Here is a 24,271-nt window from a genome sequence, read left to right as displayed (position 1 = left end):
AAAATGGTGAAAGAGAAGGGATGAGAAAGAAATTGCCATTCATGAGGTCAAACAACTGTGAGAACATTCTAAAAGTATTAAAACAAGAGTAAGTAATGGTGTAATACGTGAGCAAATGAGATAGTGGAAAATTGCAAAAAATTCTGTTGAAAATATATGAAATATATAAGCAAGCAGAGTACGCTCACTTTTACAGATGATTCATGAGCTCTGTGTATAGACCATCTTTTCTCCGAAGCCCACTCCATACTCCTCACACCCATTCCCAGCGCCTAGTCTGTTGTGGGCGCTCAATAAATATTAAACAACCAAAGCACAAACTAATGTTAAAAGTTTGAAATTCACAGGAATCAATAGTGTTATTATTATCATTTAACATTTATTGAGGGTCAACAGCATGACTTAGTCCACATGTGAAAATAGGTTATTTTATAACACACATTAAGCAAATAATTAAATACAAGATGTTTCAACTACACTTTCAGTTTTACTCCATTGATCTTAAATGTAAAATCGTTTCTGTTTTTTTTTATAATGTTGACACATCATGAATTATAAACATTTATTATTTAAATAAGTTTCTCTCAGAGAAATCACTACTGTAGATATTATTAACATTCACTTGAAAGTATGAGATCAATCTACAACAAATACATATCACAGGTTCTAAATAGACCAATTCATTTACAAAGAATAGAAGAGAATCTGAAAAGTGTCTGAGGACAGTGACAAATACACAAAGCATGTAAATAGCAATTGGGTTTCACTTGCTTCTGCGACAGTTTAAAACACTAATACAATGATGTGGGATACCACTGTTAACAAAATAGCAAAAAGCCAAAGAAAGACAAAAACTCAAGTGGACACAAATCACTATACTTACAAATTTAGAAATATTTCATTTTAAGCAAAATACAATTTTTATTACAGGAAATGAACTGCATTTGGTGTATTTATGATCCACACTCTCTAATTTTACCCTTAATAAAATTACTGTGTTCAAATTTATTCTTGGTGGTTAATAGGCACTTAAATTCTATTTAATCATTTTTCATGAATATTTTTGTCATGTTTGTACTTAAGTAGATTTTGAAGTGATTTTTAATTGTTAAGAGGATGAAACACTATACTGAATATTTCTGTAATGAAATTTTCAGCTTAATTTGGGGGTACTAAATTTTCCAAGTTTATAAAGTATGTTTTCCCTTAACATTTGAGATTTAGAATCTTAGAAATAAGTCTTTCTAGACCAATCTTCTCCTAGAGATTTCATATTCTGATACAAGGGACATACTACTTGAAAACTTCAGTGAATATAAGTTTTTTTATAATTCAAAGGAGTGTAAGATCAGCTAATTCAGCTCTATAATTGTAAAACCATGAACAAACAATAAGGATAAGGCCTAATGTTGCTATGTTTACACTTATACATTGACCTCACTGGGCAATTACTAAATTTTCTCTTTCACTTTAAGTTTTTAAAAAATTCACAATATAGAAGGTACAATTGCTAAAATGTAATTTATTAAAAATTTTTATCCATATGATGGTTCACCACAAGCAGTTTTGTTATATAAGAATACCTTCTACAAAGATCATAATAATGATGTAATTAATGATCAATTAATATTTAGTTGGGCTTCCCAGGAGGTGCTAGTTGTTAAGAATCTCCCTACCAATGCAGGTAATGCAAGAGCGGAGGGCTCGATCCCTGGGTCAGGAAGATCCCCTGGAGAGAGGAACGGCACCCCACTCCAGTATTCTTACCTGGATAATTCCATGGACAGAGGAGCCTGGTGGGCTACAGTCCACGGGACTGCAAACAGTCAGACATGACAGCATAGCACAGAAGCAGCAGAAGATGTAATTATTAATTTCACCTAGAGTTTTTACTTTAAAATGAGGGTAGTTGGATAATTTAATCAGTTATATTTTGGTTTCTGAGATATTTGGCAACTTTCGCCTCAGAAATCACATGTGATTTACTAAAATATCATAATTGTACAGTATTAGAGACACAGATTATTGAAATCTGCATCACCTAATATTCCTTTCTTCAGGAATTCCTCTATGTTTTATTCAACCCACAAGTATTTATTGAATACTTCCTACATGCCAGCACTGTCAGAGTCCCTTAGAACAAATTCTTAAAGAAAGCTTTAAGTGATATCATGCACAGGTATGAATGAAAGAAAAAGAAAGATGATATGTGAGTGATTTGATTTATTACTATTTTCTTCACCTTTTCACTCACTGTTAGATTGAAATCACTTAGAAGGAAGAAAATTAGAAACAAGGAGATGTTGGGACTCCAATCTACAACTCAGATCATTAAAGTTAATTGTCCTGACTGGTCTCCTGCCGTGCCCTGGTAAGTAAGACATCACTGAATGCTTCCTGAGAGTGCCTGCTTTGATCTTCTGCCTAGTAACAAGCAAATATTACCAAAGATTTTCTTCTGAGAGAGAGCAAGATTAAAAAAGAGAGGGAAATTGGAGTTAGGGGGACAGGTCAATTTTGAAAAGTAATACCAAGGAGAAAAAAGTACACTAAATACGATAAATTAAATATCAAACAATAAATAAACCAAGCTTAATGAAATGTGAATTAACAAGCTTAATAAAATGAAATAAACCAAGCTTAATGAAATGAAATTATACTGAAGTGGTTTCCCTGGTGGCTCAGTGGTAAAGAATCCACCTGCAATGCAGGAGCTGCAGGAGCTGCAGGTTCAATCCCTGGGTCAGGAAGTTCTGCTGGGGTAGGAAATGGCAACCCACACCTGTATTCTTGCCTGGAAAATCCCATGGATAAAAGAGCCAGACCGACGACAATCCATGGGGTCACAAAGAGTCAGACATGACTTAGTGACTAAATCACCAACGAAATGTGATGTATTCTTTCCAGATATAATATACAATAAATATAAAAACAAATCCTCATACAGTAGAGTGTGTTGTGATGTTCTATCTTTGGCATTCCTTGGCTCTCACTATAAGGACAACAACATGTACTATGGAAAATATTTGTGTCTCCTGATGCTTCTAGGTAACTGCTTTCTAAACAAAGAGAAATTGCTAATGGTGTTTGTGGTGTGTGTGTAAGTGTGTATCTTTAAAGTGGGGAAATTTATAAAGATTTTCTTAACACTCAAAATTCTGGTCTAGCCAAGTACAATCTTTATGAGAAGAACAACTGAAAACCACATGATCCCTCAATGAACTACAGATAAAATTAGAGGTATACTTTTAGACTTTTGCAAAAGTTAAATTAACTAAATTTCTAATTCTTACATAATATGAGGCTCAGTTTACTGAATTACATTAACGTAAAATTTTTTCACCTATCATTATATGAATTTTCCATAGCATAAAGTTTAATCAATGCTTCCCTAACAATCATAATGCAGAATAGGTCCAGAGGTTCAATATACACAATTTTACATAGATCAAAAAATGTATTTGAAACCTATTAAGAATTATGAGTAAAAGTTTGTCCCTAGTAGAGTTTGTAAGTTCAAATTTAAATGAATGAAAATAACTCTTTATAAACCATTTAATTGTACTTCAATGCATTATGAACTAGTTTCAGATTACTTATACTTCTAAATATAACTAAAATCTATATAAAGAAGAGAATTCCACAATAGTCAAACATCATCTCAGGAATAAATATTAGAATATTATGATGAAATCTGTAGAATGTGATTTATTCTCACATAAATTTCTTAATTTATTAAAATCACAAAATATATTTTTCATATAAATTATTTGTCATAAATATACCATCACAAAAACATTCAAGTTATCCAAATACTCTATTTTTTATGATCTGTATAGTTAAAAAATATGAAGGCATTGCTTTATAATATTTAAAATGGAAATGATTTACTAAATCAATATTAAAAAGTCATTGAAAGACTCATTTTTATATAAGCCAAGAGTGTAAGTGTTTATAAAATAAAATGTATTTAGTAAAAGAATGAATTATAAAATCATCTGAAGGAGTAAATTCATATCTCTAAAAGCCATTTCCAGTCTCTGAACTTTCTGAGGCAACATTATATAATTAATGAAACTGACACCAACATGAAGGTAAAAAGAAATAAAACAATCTGTGTTTAAATCAGTTATATGTTAGGTATTATTATTAGTGTGGGCATTTTATATTCCAGTCAGTCTTCTCTTAATTTGCTGTGGTTATAAAAAGCAATTTGCAAATGCCATAAGATGAGCAGCCCATACCTTTATACTAGCGAGGAGAAAAATTATGAAGCTTAATGAAAGCAAAGTGATTTGATTCTCACTTATACTGAAGCGGATTTCACAAGAGAAAAGGCCTCCTAAATCCTACATACTTAACTAGGAGTTTACATTTTTTCATATCCTTTCACATGTATTTTGAACTCCACATCTTGTCAGACAGGCAGGTCAAGTATAATAAACCCTGTTTTTTAGAGAAGAAATTTAGGCTCAGAATCTTGTCAAAGCCAACAAGTTGAGAATGGGATCCATGCTCCTACACCTCACCTTTATATTTCAGAGACTAATGTATCCACCTCAAAAAGAGGCTGACAGGAACATTCAACCGAACTCTAAAAGCCCAGGTAGTCTGCAGAAACCAAATTTGAAAACTTTTTCAATGTGATTTAATGTGATTTTTATCTTGAAAAGCCCAAGGAAATCAATCCTTGACTAATTTTTTAAATTAGTCAATCCTTAACTTAGTTTACTTATCTGAAGTGTGAGGGTTTGAATGATTTTCTTAATATATTTGTGTAAAAATACCTAAATTTCTGATATTAGGAATTTGTCTCTAAGAGGAGAAATTATTTTCATTTTATTCTTGACAAAATTATGCTAGTTTTAATCTCAACTACTGATTATAATTAATAGTAAATATTATAATATTATAATGTATTAAAAGCCAAAGGATTGAGGGAACAACAATTAAAATAATAAGCAATGTGCACTTTAACAGAAGGTACAACATCACCTCAAATGCTTTTACTCTACTGTGCTGTAGTATTTTCCTCAAGCATATTCTAGAGTGATATATTTATTATATAGCTGCATAAGTGAAAAGAAAATGCATTATTTATAGCATTGTGATTTATAACACTGAAATTTTAGACTCATTGGGAGAATCAATTGCTGAAGTCGTAATACAGACTCAAGTAATTTACTTGTATTGCTGGTTTTTCACTTTGTTTTAACATTATTTTTCAAGCAGTAGAAATTGTTCTTGCATAAACAGAATTGTTTCATCTCTGTTCTTTAAACTATGATCAGCCAGGTGGTGTTAAAACCACAAATCACACAGGAAAAAATGTCTACCAACTGGCCTGAAAATTTTCCTTATTCCCAACAATCTTCAGCATTTTTCTTGATGTAATTAAGCAGTTTGTGGAGCTTTCCTGTTCTGAACTTACACTCAGAGTTTAGTTATACAAAAGAACAAAAACCCAGATTGCCACCTCACATTCTCCCTGGCAGAGAGAAACATGCAAGGACAGTGATAGAGAGCAATCGATTTAAAGGTTATTGTCGTCCGCCTGTCTGAATCCAGTGTTTTCCTCCTCACGTTGTTGTCTTTCTAAAGAAGATAATGTCAACCTCCTTCATTTTTTTTTACCTTGCTCCACTGTCTTGGTTGTTTTCTCTTCCTTCTTTCCAGGTACAGCTGCAAAGCAGAGATAAGGTTTAAATAAAAGTTCCAATGGAAATGCTGCTTCTGCACTAAAAGGCATCTTGTAACTCATTCAATGCCAAAGATTTCTTCTAAACAGACTATTTTAAAGCTTTTTCAATACTTCTCATTTCTCTATAATTCAACAGAAACCTACTATTATAAGTCTGCTCTTAAAGAATTAGAGAAATAAAAATAATCCCTTGCCCTCTTCTTACTAGTTTTTACATACTGTTTCCCACTTTATTCTCTTACATGTTGCTTTGATAAACAAGCTCTGTGAGGAGTTCTGCTTGACAGGATTATGATTAATCGACTTACATTCCAGGTTATTGCTGGAACCACTTGGCATCTTGAAAATGTCAACTAGGTGCTCCTTTAAATTCATGCTTAATATCACTTAATCAGCTCAAAGGACAGTGTAGTCATGCTTGAGATTTGCTTAAATATTAAATGAAGTCATCCCAAATCACAAGTAACCAAAAAAAAAAAAAAAAAAACAAGTATCACTTTGGTACTGTTTCCGATGAACTACTGAGATTTTACTGCTGCTGGTGGAGCAGTAAAATTATGTTTACCTGTTTATACATCCAAGAAATACAGTTCAGACAAAGTCAATGTACTGAAATAACTGATTAAAGCAAGGATCTTCAGAGGACATTGGCAACTATTAGAAGAAGGATGAATGGGAAACTGAATATTGCCATAATACCCAAGTATACCCTCAAGAGCTGCTCAGGGACAACTGCAACTTTGAAGCGAAAATGTTGTTGTCACCAACTTAACACACTGATGAAACTTAGAACCACTCATCCATAATGGGACATCCAGATATTCAGTGCTTCTAATGACACACAATATGATATACAACAGTATCACCTCTGAAGTATTCTTGCCGAAACATTCAAATGGAATCAAGTTAAGCCAAAGATTTAGTTTAATCAAACATGGGATATAAAGAACATATTAAAAAATATTCTGAAGAAACAATTATAGAAAACCTAAAGTGTCTGCAGTGTAAATGACCATGATCTTTTCAAAAAGTTAATGATATTAACTAGAGCAAAAAAAGGGAAAAGTTTTATATAAAACTTGCTAAATTCACTTAGTTGTAAGAGTTCATCTGTAGATTCTTTAGAAATTTAAAAAAAATTAAAAAAGAATTTTTCAAATAGACAATTTCACCTGTGAATAAAGTTATATTTTTAATTTTTTAATTTATGTACAAATTACTTCTTTTTATCACTTTATTGCAAGGGATGGAATACCCAGTATAATGTTTAATACAAGTGCTGATAGCAGACATCCTTGTCTTTTCCAATTCTCAGTGAGAAATCTTTCCATTTTTTCCATTGAGTATAATATTTGTTAACAGTTTTTGTATATATATTTTCAGAATAGGGAAGTTTCTTTCTACATTAATATGAAATACATCAAATGCATCATTTATGAAAAGTTTAATTTCCCTTTATATTATTATGGTTAATTATGTTGATTTTTGAAATTGCATTCCAGAAATAAAACCAACTTGGTTGCATGTTGTCTTCTGCATGTAATATCAGGCTTTTTTTGTTGTTCAGTTGCTAAATCCTATCCAATTCTTTGTGGCTTCATAGACTGCAGGCTTCCTTGTCCTTCACCATCTCCTGGAGCTTGCTCAAACTCATGTCCATTGAATCAGTGATGCCATCCAACCATCTCATCATCTGTCACCCCCATCACCTCCTGCCTTCAATCTTCCTGGCATCAGGGTCTTTTCTAATGAGCCAGGTCTTTGCATCTGGTGGCCAAAGTATTGGAGCTTCAGCTTCAGCATCAGTCCTTCCAATGAATATTCCAGAGTGATTTCCTTTAGAATTGACTGGTTTGATCTTGCAGTCCAAGGGACTCTCAAGAGTCTTCTCCAGCACCACAGTTCAAAAGCATCAGTTCTTCAGTACTCAGCCTTCTTAATGGTCCAACTCTCACATTCATACTTGACTACTGGAAAAACCATAGCTTTGACCATATGGACCTTTGTTGGCAAAGTAATGTCTCTGCTTTTTAATATGCTATCTAGGTTTGTCATAACTTTTCTTCCAAGGAATAAGTGTCTTTTAATTTCATGGCTGCAGTCACTATCTGCAGTGAATTTGGAGCCCAGAAAAATCTGTCACTGCTTCTATTGTTTCCCAATCTATTTGCCATGAAGGGATGGGTCTGGATGCTATGATCTTAGTCTTTGAATGCTGAGTTTTAAGCCAGCTTTTTCACTCTCCTCTTTCACTTTCATCAAGAGGCTCTTTAGTTCCTTTTCGCTTTCTGCCATAAGGGTGGTGTCCTCTGCAGATCTGAGGTTATTGACATTTTACTGGCAATCTTGATTCAGGCTTGAACTTCATCCAGTCCAGCATTTTGCATGATGTACTCTGCACATAAGTTACACAAGCAGGGTGACAATATATAGCCTGGAAATACTCCTTTCCCAATCTGGAACCAGTCTGTTTTTCCATGTCCGGTTCTAACTGTTGGTTATTGACCTGCATATAGGTTTCTCAGGAGGCAGATAGGGTGGTCTGGTATTCCCATCTCTTGAAGAATTTTCCACAGTTTGTTGATATCCACACAGTCATATGCTTTAGCATAGTAAATAAAGCAGAAGTAGATGTCTTTCTGGAACTCTCTTGCTTTTTCTATGATCCATCATCAGATGTTGGCAATTTGACTTCTGGTTCCTCTGTCTTTTCTAAATCCAGCTTGAACATCCTGAAGTTCATGGTTCACATACTGTTGAAGCCTACCTTGTAGAATTTTGAGCATTACTTTGCTAGCATGTGAAATGAGTGTAATTGTGTGGTAGCTTGAACATTCTTTGGCATTGATTTTCTTTGGGATTGGAATGAAAACTGATATTTTCCAGTTCGGTGACCACTGCTGAGTTTTCCAAATTTGCTGACATATTGAGTACAGCACTTTCAAAGCATCATCTTTTAGGATTTGATAGTAGCTTAGCTGGAATTCCATCACTTGTATTAGCTTTGTTCATAGTGATGCTTCCTAGGGCCCACTTGACTTCACATTCCAGGATGTCTGGCTCTAGATGAGTGATCACACCATTTGGATCACACCATTCATATTGATCAACATTTGGAGGGGTCTATTTCCGGGAAAAAAGTAGATTTGTGCTGCATACCTTCAGAGATTCCAGCTACTAAGGAAACAAAGTAGCTACCATTATTATACAGTAATGCCTTGATTATGGACAGAGAGTCCTGAAATGAACTGTGAGGTGGAGAAGTTGGTTTTCCATAGTTTCAGGTTTGTTTTCTTTTTATTTACTTTATCACTGTTTAATTTACCTGCAAAGTTCCAGCCTATAGCAAACTTCAATCTCACTTTTATTACAAAGATACCAAAAGATGCTTTCTCAAATTAAAGCTAGTGGCTTTAGTATTTATGTCTTACTATATAATACTATTGAGGTAACATTGATTAATAATGTTATGTAACTTTCATGTGTACAAGATTATATTTCTACTTTTGAATACATTACAGAATGCTCACCACCAAAAATTTAGTTTCCAATCATTACTATCATATTTACACATTCATCCCCCCTGCACCTTCCCCACCATTCTGATCTCTCTATCTACATGTTAGGTTTTGTTTTCTTTGTTGACTTATTTTAGTTTTCTGTTTTTTATATTCTACTCATGAGTAAAATTAGGTGATACATGCCTTTGTCTGACTTAATTCACTTGATGTTACTTGCATGTGCCACAGCACTTTAAATATGTCTAAAATTAATCTTGTCTTCTCTCACAAAATAGTTTATTTTTATCTTTCTTTTTTATTTTTATTACTCATTATTACTCATTTTATTACTCATTTTCATTTTTATTATTTCATATTTATATTAAATAATATTCTTCTAGTTGTTGTTGTTTAGTAGTTAAGTTTGTCTGACTCTTTGTGACCCCATGGACTGTAGCCCAGCAGGCTCCTCTCTCCATGGTATTTCCCAGGCAAGAATATTGGGGTGGGTGGCCCTTTCCTCCTCCAATATTCTTCTAGTACTCAGCTTCAAAACTTTTTATTAGATAATTTCTGAATTTTTCCCTTGTAAAGTTGGACAGTTGTCAAGTTCCATAGAATCTATTTTATAATAGTGCTCATATAATATCCCTTCTTCCCAATTTCATGACTAATATCAGATCCTAATGCATATTGTCTACATCATTGCCAAAATGTCCTAACTAGCCTCAGTTCAGTCAGTCAGTTGAGTCGCTCAGCTGTGTGCAACTCTTTGCAACTCCATGGACTGCAGCATGCCAGGCCTCCCTGTCCTTTGCTAAATCCCAGAGTTTACTCAAACTCATGTCCATTGAGTCAGTGATGCCATCCAACCACCTCATTCTCTGTCATCCCCTTCTCCTCCTACCTTCAATCTTTCCTAGCTTCAGGGTCTTTTCAAATGAGTCAGTTCTTCACATCAGTTAGCCAAAGTATTGGAGTTTCAGCTTCAGCATCAGTCCTTCCAATGAATATTTAGGACTGATTTCCTTTAGGATGGACTGGTTGGATCCCTTGAGAGTCCAAGAAACTCTCAAGAGTCCTCTCCAACACCACAGTTCAAAAGCATCAATTCTTAAATGGCCAGCTTTCTTTATAGTCCAACTCTCACATCCATACATGACTACTGGAAAAACCATAGCTTTGACTAGACGGACCTTTGTTGGCTAAGTAATATCTCTGCTTTTTAATATGCTGTCTAGGTTGGTCATACTTATCTTCCAAGGAGCAAGCATCTATTAATTTTCTAAAGCAAAGGTCTGAGTATCATTCTTATACTTACAATTCTTCATTGACTCCCTAGTGCTCATAAGATAGAGCTGAATTTTAAAATCAGGCCCCCTTACAGCATTATTAGCACAAGTTGTATTAATTCATATTGTATTCTTGAGATTGTTATTACTCTTCATAGACATGCAGTTTCCCTCTGCTTTGCCTTCCTCTGTTACCTAGGCCCAAGATACTCTTTAAACTAATTATTATATAACTAAAGTCTACCTGTTATTTATGGCTTAAATTTAAAAGTCACCTTTTACAGCAAATCTTTTGCTTTTCCTCAGGTAAGAATAATTTTTAAACTCCTATGGCATTTTATCTCTATTTATCTATTTACCCTGTTGGCTTTCAAACGTAAACTATGATCATATGGAAAACATTTAGCTGAAAGCAAAAAAAGAAAAAAAAAAAAAGAGGCCTAAATAACTCATGGTGTCAATCAAGATTCATATATTCATGATTTTAATTGCTCAAGTAATATCTGAATATTTCCTTAAGTTTTCACATAGTGTATGACCCACAAGTATATGTTGAATGAAAGTGAAAGGTATTTGAAAACTTCAAAACAAATATAAAACAGTAAGATAATTATCATATTGATAATTTAATACTATATATATCCAAATAAAATTTGACTTAAAAGCAAGCTTAAGATTAAACAATTTATACTAGATATAAACTGGCACACTGTGATTAATTTAAAATATTTAATTATTTTTCTAACTTTGAACATTTAAAACGATTGTAAAATCAGTAATTTCCACTTAACATTGTAACACAGTTCCTAGTTCAAGCCTCAATATAGAATAACAAAGTCCAGTATCTTAAAAACAAAGAAAGCCTAAAGGAGATTGGGGGCTGGTTACTATATATATGATAAAACAATATATATTTCATGTGTGATTAATCACCACTGATAAGGAGAAATGAAACTACCTGACAAATGAGAAGAGTCTCCTTTGAATGTTATTTGTCACTTGTCAGACTGGTCCCTACCTGAGTTTCAAAATGTTTATGATGGCTTTGGAAGGAACACTTGTTTCTGTTCATTTTCTATAGCTGGAAGGAAATCTAATATGTAGAGTCATATTTAAATTAATGATTGAGGTATGAGATCTAATTAACTAGAGGCAAAGTAAATAATGCCAATATTCCATTTTCATAAACAGGTTATTTACCTCCTTGCATTTCATTCTGAGCCTAGCAATCAGTTCTAATTAATCCCAACCAAAATGTTTGGCCTTACTCTAAACTCAGAGATCATTCTTGGTTGAATATTTCAGTGAATTCACTTAATTAAGATTCAATATTAATTCAGTATGTCTGTTTACTCGAATGGGACTTGACTAACTCCATATTATGTGTGCTCATATTTCTACCCTAAATATCTAGGCTCCAAGTGATTCAGAGTCTGTATATGGGTCAGCTACTAGTTTTCGAATCTTTCCTTTTAACTCTGTCTCCAGACTGTCTTGACAATCAAAGATTTCTTGACGCTCAATATGTGAAATCTAATTCCAGATAAAATCCATATAACTCCTACTTGGACATCCCACTGGTTTCATTCATGGCTGAAGATTTTGAATACAATTCTGCCTTCCTTCTGTTCTTGCTTTAACATATATAGATGTACTTACCTTATAGTTACTTACTAGATCCATGTACCCTGTATCCATTCCTAGATTATGACTTTCTCTGAATCTGTATTTAGACCCTTAGCCTTGTTATTGACACCATGGAATTATCCATTCTGAAGCACCCAGGTTTTACTCACACATTACACTTAATGCTGACAAGCAAAAGTGATTTTAGAATAAGTCCTCATAAAAGAATGACATATATTAATATGGGCTTCCAATAAATTCAAGTCTCTGCCACTTACGGCAAATTGATACCTAGTAAAGCATGTCAATGAAACAGGTATCGTGGTCACTTATCACAAAAATGACATCACAAATACTAGGTTACTAAGAAAAGAGCCGTCTAGGAAACAGATTTTATTTCTGTCTACTATAAATTCAGAATAATAAGTAGAATTATATTTGAAAAAGAAAACCCATTAAATAATTCAACTGATTCTAATTAGGTATTATCTTACAGTACAGTTTATATTTCCTTTAAGTACCTTTTAATTTTTTGTCTTTCATTAGTATATACATGTGTATAGTAACTTGTACACTAATTTATATAACTAACATATTAATTTATAGTTTATTAACTAATATATACATTTATCAATGTATCCACATATTCATTTATATATATGTATAAATATAACTTGGGAATGTGGATATGTATCATATATATTTTATATCTCCCTATAGTCCTGATACATATTTTCCTAAAGAGCATATGCAATAAAGAGCTTTTAAGAAGAAAAATGTTAAGTCATTTTAGTGGCATATATGGGAAAGGGTATGTGTGTAGTGTTTGTGTGTGTGTGTGTGTGTGTGGAGGATAGGGTTGCTAAACTGTGTCTTGAGATTCTTACAAAGACACTGGATATATTATTGATTTCATTTCTATTTGTAAAGCAAAATCACAAATTTAAAAATTATCCCAGTTTATTTTGAATGGAGAATATGTAAATTTCTCATCATACTGAATATTTTTAACATATATTAATGTTCTTAAAGTTATTCTTTAGACTGTCAACTAAGAAGAGTCAATATTCACATAATGGTTGCTTCTGATTAGATGTGACAAGAAAAATAGATTTAAAAACTTAAATTCCAAGCTTCCTAATATGTTTCCTTCCAGGCAAGCATCCCAAGGAATGTAATTTCTAATTTTACACTATTCTTACATAAAGTGAGCATTGTTCATGGAAGTTCTACTGGTCAAAGTTCCGTTTGTTCAAACCCTAAACATATAAATCAGTGTACTAAGTTTGAATGCTCTCCAGATGATTGGATCCTGTGGAGTTTACACAGTTGCATTTCTTCACTTTATTTTCAAAAACTAACTTAAAATTGGACTATAATTACTATCTCTAGTTTATGACCCTAAAAGAATAAAAACGTTTGGCATCAGAGTACTGAAGACAAAACCGTGTTAAACAGGTACTACAAATCTTGTGAAAGTGACTTTGTTCCATATCAGCGAAATAGTAAAATCAATAAATAAGGCTCTTCTATAAGCATTCAACAATACATTAAGTTAGAAACTTTAGCATAAAGACGTTACAGTCATGACATCTTTTTCTTTAAGCTGCACTGACCTTTTTTCGATGAGGCAGAACCAACCTCTTCTTTGGTTCGTTCAGTCTCTGTAAATTCAGGTATTAAAGAACAAGAAATGGATATTAGACATGCCAGGTCAATACCTTATAGTATTCGAAGTCAGACAAGACTAAAACTACCTAAAGGATAAAATGTATGTGGCACCTAAGAGCAAAGCAAGCAGCAGAGAAAACTTAGCTTTAATGTGCTTGAATTTTTTTGTAACCAATTGTTAAATAATACAGAAATTCTCTTCCAAGATACAAACCTTGTGAAAAATGCATACCTTTCCAATCCCCGGTAAGCTTAAGTAATACAATATCACCAAAGCCTTTGAAACCTCTTATTTGTCTTACTACTCTTTGCATATCTCTCTCTTTATCTCAGAATATCATTGCCCTAATTTCTGTATAAATCATTTCTTTATTTTTCTGTAGTATTTTATTACATGAATTTATCTCCAAACGAAGGTAAAGCCATTATACACAGGTTGAGTTATATTGTTTAGTGATAAAACTTTATATAAATTGAATTATATTTTTTAATTCTTGTAATTGGCTTCCTTCAAAATGTGCTGAGATGCAGTGTTAAAATAGTTTAACGAGACGGCCTACTAGACTTTAACAGCTTTAGTGCCTTTACTGGTCTACATAAAGAAACCAAAGGCAGAGTAAACAAGATTTTTCTTGAATCAAGAAAATGGTACTCAAGAGCAATTATCATAAGAGCCAAATAACTAAATTTTCCCAAATAAGGCGATATATGTCATAGCCAATTAATATTTTTTTGCTTTGCTTCCAGGTAGTCTGTACAAAACCTTTGCCCCAGCCCCTACGAGTAGAGTTGCCCTCATGTTTTTGTCACTGCCCTATTTGATCCACTGTTCACTTAAATAAGCTGTTTAACTTTTTACACAAGTCATGCTGATAGGAGTAGCTGTAGTTGACTGCTTTCACTGCTGTATAGTGTATCCCACTGTATACACATTCTACATATTATGGATCCATTCCCCTGCCAATGAACACTGGGTCCTGTCCAATTCTGTGTTATTATAAATAATGCTGCTATGAATATTCCTGCATATGAATCCTGGTGCAATGTGCAAGAATTTTCTTAGAAGTGAAAGTGCTAGGTCATAGCATGTGCTCATGTTTAACTCTAAATAAATGCCATATTTTTCCAAAGTTTTACATTCATACCAACAGTATATGTAAGAGTTTCTATTGTTTCATAGCATAATCATCACCAGAATGAACATTTTCCTCCATTTTTGGTCAATTTGATATGTATAAAATAGTATTACTGTGATTTTAAGAAAATTTTCATTATTACTAACACACTAAATCTATTTTGATATATTTTCAGGCCATTTTGTGTCTTTATTGTTTTATTTTTGATACTTGCTTATATCTTTTACTTATTTTTTTCTACCCACTATTCTATCAAGTTCTTTGTCCTTTATTAAGAGTTTTTTTTTTTTTTTTTCACTACTAACCTCTAGTTACTAATATATGCTACAAACATCTTTTCCACATATGTAGCTTGTCTTTTGGAGAAGGCAATGGCACCCCACTCCAGTACTCTTGCCTGGAAAATCCCATGGACGGAGGAGCCCGGTAGGCTGCAGTCCATGGGGTCGCGAAGAGTCAGACATGACTGAGTGACTTCACTTTGACTTTTCACTTTCATGTATTGGAGGAGGAAATGGCAACCCACTCCAGTGTTCTTGCCTGGAGAATCCCAGGGACAGGGGAGCCTGGTGGGCTGCCGTCTATGGGGTCGCAAGAGTCAGACACGACTGAAACGACTTAGCAGCAGCAGCAGCAGCAGCTTGTCTTTTATCTCTTTATGGTATCTATTGATTGGATTTAATTTTAATATAATAAAATATATTAAACTTTTTATAACTTGAATTTGCATGTAATTTTTGAGATTCAACTGTATTTCAAAAAAATATAAAAATATATCTTCCTATACTTATTTAATGCCTTGTTTTGTTCAATTCCTAAACCATCCAGAATTGATATTTTGAAGTTGTACAAAGTAAGTCGCTCAGTCGTGTACGACTCTTTGCAACCCCGTGGACTCTAGCTCGCCAGGCTCCTCCGTCCATGGGATTCTCCAGGCAAGAACACTGGAGTGGGTTGCCATTTCCTTCTCCAGGGGATCTTCCCGACCCAGGGATTGAACCCAGGTCTTCCGCATTGCAGGCAGACGCATTAACTTCTAAGCAACCAGGGAAGCCCTAGGAATAAATTACTTCTTTGCAATAAATACCAACTGCATCAGCAATACTCAAAAATAATCTCTCCATTCTCTATTGAAATGGCTGTTTTTTCTTACATCAGATTTTGATCAAGTGGAATTATTTTAGGTCTCTTTTGTCCCTGTCCTACTGGAAAACTTTAGATCTGCCCCACTATCATGCTACCCTTTAAAACGCAATATCAAGAGATTGCTTTATTAATAAGACTCAAGTCACAAAGCACTTGTCTCAATAGTCATATATTTTAGTGTTACTTTGCTGTACTCATTATACTTCCATAAAATTTATTTCTGATTTTCTCTTTGAAATTCTTTCCTCTTCCTCCCTGCTGCCTTGTTCTAAGCTGAACTCAGATTCTTCTACTAGTACTTCTTTATCTAGCTTGGTTTTCTTTGAACCAAACTTGATGAATATTCTTAAGCTCCAAACCATAACATTTTCCAGTTTCAGGATAGCACCCAGGACACCAACTGTGGCTTTATAAGTAGGATTAAACAAGAAGCATATCTTGCCCTACAATCTAAATCAGTCCCAGGTCTATCACAGTCTAGTTTTTATGGTACGTAAATTCCCAAACCAGCACCTGGCATTGTATCAGTGCTATTTTAAGTTCAATCAGGCAGCATCATATGTGATTTGGGTAGTGATCATATAATTTATCATCCAAACTAAGCAGGTGAAAAGAGTTGCTAGTAATTATTATTCTGGAATAATATGAATATACCCAGTCTGCCCTAAATGACTGAGATACAGTGTCATATAGGACATGCAACCTGTGGTCTAGACACATCTCACTGATATCAGATCTATTAGTTTAGGCCTATAGATCTTTTTCCCCAGCAATTTCCATGACAGAATATTTAAACTGAGTAAAAAAGCCATGTCACTTTCTAAGTAATATAAGCTGTTCCCAAATAGTCTTCTAGTATCATACATTTGAATAAATTCAAAGGTACTTTATTTTTAAATTCTGCATACTGGATATTCCTGGAAGATCATGACATATATTGGTAGATCAAGAGATAGATGTGTGTAGATGTGTGACTCATGCAGGTTAGGTATTGAAATGTAGTTAAGGTGATAAGCAGAGTCAGGCTTGGTGTCTGAGCATAACAAAAATCTAGTGTGGTGCTAAAATCAAGAAATGAAAAATTCCTGACTGTTGTCATTTAATTCAAATTTAGACCCACAATTAAAAATAACTAGACTTTGGCTCTGATCTTGTCTTTGTTATCTTTTTTACTCATAATTCAAACTGACCACAGGCTAGTCAAATATGCACAAGAAAACATTATCAAAGCCCTGCTGTCCTTGATAAGAGGAATGTATGGAAGTACTCTACAAGGGTTTGAAGAATACTGGTCCTTGAAGTGTTCTTTGGGAAAAAGAGAATGATGTCTAATGTATTTGCTAAGCACTGTCTACTATATTCCCTCTTGATCACCAAGAGTAGTGTAAAAGATCTGCATCTAAAAACCTACTTGTTTCATCCCCTTCCTTCTTGAAAATAACTAGTCATAATCATCAACCCCTATATCATTATCCAATGTGGTGGTAAGGAGTTGGGGGGGATGTGCAGTGGACTGCAGGAAGGAGAACTGGGTGTGTTGAGGCTTTTTTTTAAATGCAGTATGACAATGGAAAAGGTCAATTTTCATTCCAATTCCAAAGAAAGGCAATGCCAAAGAATGTTCAAACTACTGCACAATTGTACTAATTTCACATGCTAGCAAGCTAAAGATCAAAATCCTTCAAGCTAGGCTTAAACAATACATGAACTGAGAACTTCCAGATGTATAGCTGGATTTAGAGAAGGCAGAGGAACCAGAGATCAAACTGCCAACATTTTGCATTGAAGAGAAAAACAAGAGAATTGCAGAAAAACATCTACTTCTGCTACATTGACTATGCGAAAGCCTTTGACTGTGTGGATCACAACTAACTGTGGAAAATTCTTAAAGAGATGGGAATACTAGACCAACTTACCTGTTTCCTGAGAAATCTGTATGCAGGTCAGGAAGCAATGGTTAGAACCAGACATGGAACAATGGACTGGTTCAAAATTGGGAAAGGAGCACGTCAAGGCTGTATATTGTCCCTCTGCTTATTTAACTTATATGCAGAGTACATCATGTGAAATTCCGGGCTGGATGAAGCACAAGCAGGAATCAAGATTGCCGTGAGAATTATCAATAACCTCAGATATGCAGAGGATACCACCCTATAGCAGAAAGTGAAGAGGAACTAAAGAGTCTCTTGATGAAGGTGAAAGAGGAGAGTGAAAAAGCTGTTTAAAACTGTTTAAAATTCAATATTCAAAAAACGAAGATCATAGCATTAGGTCCCATCACTCATGCCAAAAATAGATGGGGAAACAACGGAAACAGTGGCAGGCTTTTTTTCTTGGGCTCCAAAATCACTGCAGATGGAAATAGCAACCATGAAATTAAAAGACCCTTGTTCCCTAGAAGAAAAGCTATGACAAACCTAGACAGCATATTAAAAAGCAGAGATATTACATTGCCAACAAAGGTCCGTCTAGTCAAAGCTATGGTTTTTCCAGTAGTCATGTATGGATGTGAGAGTTGGACCATAAGGACTGAGTGCTGGAGAATTGATGCTTTTGAACTGTGGTGCTGGAGAAGACTCTTGAGAGTCCCTTGGACTGCAAGGAGATCAAACTAGTTGATCCTAAAGGAAATCAGTCCTGAATATTCATTGAAAGAACTGATGCTAAAGCTGAAGCTCCAATATTTTTGCCACCTGATGTGAAGATCCAACTCACTGGAAAGGACCCTGATGCTGGGAAAGATTGAAGGCAGGAGGAGAAGAGAACAACAGAGGATGAGATAGTTGGATGGCATCATCAACTCAATGGAAATGAGTCTGAGCAAACTCCAGGAGATAGTGAAGGACAGGGAAGCCTGGTGTGCTGCAGTTCATGGGGTCACAAAGAGTCGGACTCAACTTAGTGATTGAACAATAACAATTATAATGGAATCTTTATCGACCTGCAGAAATTGTAAATCTAGCTTTGTCATCTCTGTTGGTAAAAGGCACTCCTGCTCCATCCACATAATCACTGATGCATAACTTTACATGTGGAGGCAGTAAGTGCCCTTCCGTAGTGCATGCTACATCACTGAACCTGAATGATTTCTCTTTTCTGTACTGATACAGCTCCAAACTAGTCTAAGTCCTCCAGTGTTTTTCTTATACTGATTTTGGTTTCCTTAGGACCTAGAACAAATAATTCTACACCACAAATTCATTCACATTCTAGTTATTTCCTTTAATTGAGTGCTGAAGACAAATTACCTTTTACTTTTCCCATAGATTTGCACTAGTGCTGTCAATCTCACCTTTCCTTGTTAATTCAATTATCCCATAAATACTTAATTTATATTAAACTATACATCTCACTTCCTCAACTTGCTCTCATAATTTAAGATAATGTAAAATCATATCCTGAATATTCAGGTTACATACACAATACTATGTGCCCCTTACTTTGTAAGTAACAGAAGGAATTTTCAATAGTATTTGTAATGTGATGACTTAGGCATTAACTTTATATCTCACCATATATGGAAGCTATGGAAATATTCTTCTGTTGTGTGGTTTCAAGATCAAAAAAAAAACAAAACAAAAACTTCTTATTTGGGGAAATGGACAGTCACATTGCTAGCAGAGATTTTAAATAATTTATGAATTGTTTTTAATTAACTTTATACTGGGAGATAATGCCTATGTCAAGTTCAAATCATTCAACTATACAAGGAAATGGATATCAATTCTTTTGAGACTTTTATATTGAGTCTAAGATGATTTGGCAAGCTAAATTTGTTAATTTCCTGCAAAAGATGCTGATCTCTTCAAAACTTGATTGGATAGTGTTTCATAGATAGCAGAACTTACAGAATTTTTTTTTTCATTGCAAATGAGTATTTTTATCTAAATGTCACATTTTCCTAGGAAGAAAATGTTCATTTTCAGAGTAATCTCCAATCTAAAGTTCTGAACCACTGCAGCAAAATTATCAATTTTGTTTTATATATTTTCTTGATTATGCATTTCTACAGACTGAGTATTAGCATACTAAATACTCAGTAATATCAAGTTCTAATCAGCTTATATTCAACTAAAAATTTTCATGAAAACATAAATGGAATTTTAGATTCATGTTACACCTTTCCTTAAGGTCTAAAATGACTATGTAAACACTTTTAACTGTAATTTTATAAAAAGACACCAAGCTACACAACATTATATCTTCCATTTTTCTCTGATATATTCACCAATGACATACTCTGTCTCAAAAACCTGGCAGTAAATAAAACATGCATTCTCTTTTTGTACTAGTACTACCATTAATACTTATGTACCTCTAAATCAAAAGGAAAATATAAACATATTTACACCATGCATAAAAATGTGGTTTGATCTTAAATCTTATAGACAGAGTTTAGAGAAGCTGAAAGAATATTTTTTTTCTAAGCTCATACACCATTTTTCCTAAAATAATTATCATTAATGACAATCTGTTAGATACTTCATCTAATTGAGAAATACCAACAAAGAAAACAGCATTTATTCTTTAGTGTATTGTCAAAGTTTCATAGATGCAAATGCCACAGTATGTTACAGCTACCAGTTGATAGCTATTAAAAATCTAAGGTTCAAGAGGGAGGGGACATATATATACACTTATGACTGATACATGTTGATGTATGGCAGAAACAAACAATATTGTAAAGCAATCATCCTTCAATTAAAAATATATAAATTTAAAAAATTTTGAGGATAAAAGCCTTAAAAAATTATGATATTGTAAGTAATAAATAAATAATAAAATTGTAGGGAGCTTCATTCCATTAAACACACAATAACTTTCACTAGTAGACAAATTATGTTGCCTCCTGGTTTGATCAAGTGATTAACCATTAGGAAAACTGTCTATTTGTTTAAAAAAACTGAAGAGATCACTTATCATTCTGCACAATGGGAAACAAAAATACAAACAATTCAAAAAGATGTTATGATCTAGACAAATTAACATTTACAAATGAAAGTTCTATAGGTAAATTTTGAGAAAAACTGATTCACAAAACAATACAAGGTTGAGTAAGTATGCATATTTGTTTAACACAACACATAATCAGAGCAAGGAACATTTGGTAAGTCAGCCTTAAAAATTAGCATTAGCATTGTCTAAGCAGAAAGTTAAATGAGTAAGCTGCTGAAATACGCTTTTTGTTTTTTCAAGTTTTAGTCAACATACTTGCTTTAATGTGTTTTTCACTTGGAGCTGTTAAGGACAAAAAAATAATAAGGTCTAAATCAGTTATAAGTGTCCTTGGATCTCTCTAAAATAGTTTTACAGCTATTTTCATTTTTAAAAAAGACTATATTATAGCCTTGTAAACTAAAGAAAAAAGTATATCTGAGAAAAAGAACATACAATGTTGTGCTATTTTCTTTTATAAAATTTAAATATATTAGGGCTTCCTTGATAGCTCAGTTGGTGAAGAATTTGCCTGCAATGCAGGAGACCCCGGTTCGATTCCTGGGTCTGGAAGATCTGCTGGAGAAGGGATAGGCTACGCACTCTGGTATTCTTGGGCTTCTCTTGTGGCTCAGATGGTAAATCTGCCTGCAGTGAGGGAGACCTGGGTTCAGTCCCTGGGTTGGGAAGATCCCCTGGAGAAGGGAAAGGCAATGCATTCCAGTATTCTGTCCTGGAGAATTCCATGGGGTAGTAAAGAGTGGGACAGAACTGAGCAACTTTCACTTTTACTTTTATGAACCACAGATTTCTGATATTCATATACCTTCTCCCTACACAGAATGCTCATTCATGACTCATTCATTTTGTTTTCCATTTTAAATTATATAAGAATCTGATTGATTTTATATATAAGCCAATGCAGTTTCCTTAAAGTCTCAAAATGGAATGAAAAGAAGAAAGTGAATCAATCAATTATCCAATAGTTGCGAGAAAAAGATTTCAAGAAATTTAAATTACTGAATTTTGTCAAATATTGGATAGTAATGTTTAGCTATTAAAACTCTCAAAACTGATTATACCTATCATCATTCTTCATGTCTCTCCATGTTTCTATTTCTCTGATGTATGCTCTAATTCAACTTTCTGCATATGTACACATGTAAGAATATATGTTATGGCCAAATGGTGGGAACATTACCTTGGAATACCTAATGTGGTGAAAGTGAGATTATTACATATAATAAATTATTTAAGAGTTATTCATGTTTATGTTTTTTCAAAAATATATTATCATATGTGATAATTTTTTTTTCATCCAATCAAACATTATCAAGTGCCCAAAATGTTCCTGACATTATAATAGGCACTGTGGGGATAAATATATAAAAAACGATCCTTATCTTCTAATTTCTATTTAAACTGGGAAATAGAAAAGGTAATATGATCATAAAAGTATGTTAAGTGTTTTTATATGAAAAATAAAATGATGCCATGGGAACTAGTTGGAGAATCACCTAAATGATTTGGGTTTGCTGAGGAAGTTTTACAAACCTGAAAGAAGAATAAGAAATGTGGTTTTGAATCTGACTTGCTATGGTTTGTGATACAGGTAGAAGTAATTTAGCTAGATTTGCTTGGTTATTTACATAATATTGAAAATTTTTATTTTGTGCATGTGTGCTAAGTCACTTCATTTGGGTCCAACTCTGCGACCCTATGGGCTGCAGCCAGCTAGTCTCTCTGTCCATAGAATTTTCCAGGTAAGAATACTGGAGTGGGTTGTTGTACCTTCCTCCAGGGTTTTTTCCCAGCCCAAGGATCAAACCTGAGTCTCTTACATCTCCTGCATTGGTAGGCAGGTTCTTTACCACTAGTGCCACCTGGGAAACCCAATTTTTATTTTAATGTATCACTAATGTAAATGCTATTTCCATTTAAATATATTATGATGGGAGGAGTGACTAATGGACATTATATGAGGCTATGACTACCTACACACATACACACACAGATCATTAAAGTTCCTTGATCAGGAAATACATTTATTTTCATTTGAAACAACAGGGGAAGTTAAATGCCTGGAAACTTTAAGAAAATCATTTGATATCTACAGGAACTAAATTCTTAGTTTTTGTTTGTTTGTATGTGTGTTTTTCTGCTTGTCTGATTCCCAATTTTTTTTTCCCTCATTCAAATGTAAATAGATTGGAGACATAATCTACTTCTCTCACTGCAACTCCCCTACGTACTCAAGATGTGTCAGTAAAGAACATTTTGAATAGACAGAGAATATTTGCTAGAAGTAAATATTTCATATTTAAAAACAAAGCAAGATCAGATGCACTTACAGGAAGGGTTTTGCTTTTATTTTTGTTTTTCACACTAGACTATAATGGGGCTTCTCACACACTGCATTGACAAATCCACTGGGGATGTTAGGAAGTTTCAGATTCTGATTCAGAATCTCTGGAGCCAGAGATTCTGCATCTTTAACAATCTCTCAGGAGACCCTTACACTGCTGGTTCACAGAACACACGCTGAGTAGCAAGAATGTAACATATTACTCGGCTTCCATTTTCTTACATGGCCTTGACACTAACTCTATGTCCAGAGCTTGAAAAAATAACATCTCATAAGATGGAAGGATTTCCTGCCCTTTCCCCCTATCTTGGTCCTTACCCCCTGTCTGAGGCTGCAGCATTAATAAAGCCTGGACATCAGATAGAAAGACCCCTGCAGCCCCAGTCTGACTCACCTGACTGTTCCTTCTTTGGTGACTTTGCTGAATCAAACAAGAAAAGAAAAACAAAATTAACATTCCATGCTATTTGATGGCATTTTAGTATTTAATTGCAAATTAATATCTCAAAATTAAGAGGATGGAGGAATTTAAAAACAGTTACCTGGTTCCACGTGTTGTTCTTTCTTTTCCTGTTCTGAAATATAGTATTTTTGTTATTATGATTCCAATTTTATTTTCCAACTTAATTGTTCTAACACAAAGAAACATGCATGTACTAGTGCAGTATTGCACCAATAATAGCTGCCATGAAGACTAATATTGATGTATATTTAAAATGTTTTTCCATTTCTCAGTTTTTCCTCATAGAACAGCAATAAAGATGTTCTGAATATGAGAGGAATTAAAATTTTTCACGGATAAGAATCTAGAAAGATATCATAAGGTCTATAAAGGATGGAAAAAGTTTAAATTTTCTTACTGACTAGATCAATATGTGGAGAAGGCAATGGCAACCCCC

General features: G+C 33.8%; 1 long non-coding RNA gene across 1 annotated transcript; it reads right to left on the bottom strand.

The window, feature by feature from the left end:
* Positions 1–1,047: 1,047 nt before the first annotated feature.
* LOC105004231 lies at positions 1,048–24,271 on the bottom strand. The gene is made up of 5 exons (XR_827193.1): positions 23,915–24,271; positions 23,767–23,793; positions 21,284–21,310; positions 13,736–13,783; positions 1,048–5,682 (listed from the first exon to the last, which is right to left on the bottom strand). It is a non-coding gene; the product is annotated as an uncharacterized LOC105004231 (long non-coding RNA).

This window comes from Bison bison, unplaced genomic scaffold, assembly GCF_000754665.1.
Source record: "Bison bison bison isolate TAMUID 2011002044 unplaced genomic scaffold, Bison_UMD1.0 scf7180017864473, whole genome shotgun sequence".
Taxonomy (NCBI): domain Eukaryota; kingdom Metazoa; phylum Chordata; class Mammalia; order Artiodactyla; family Bovidae; genus Bison; species Bison bison.
This window is presented reverse-complemented; position numbering and strand designations above follow the sequence as displayed.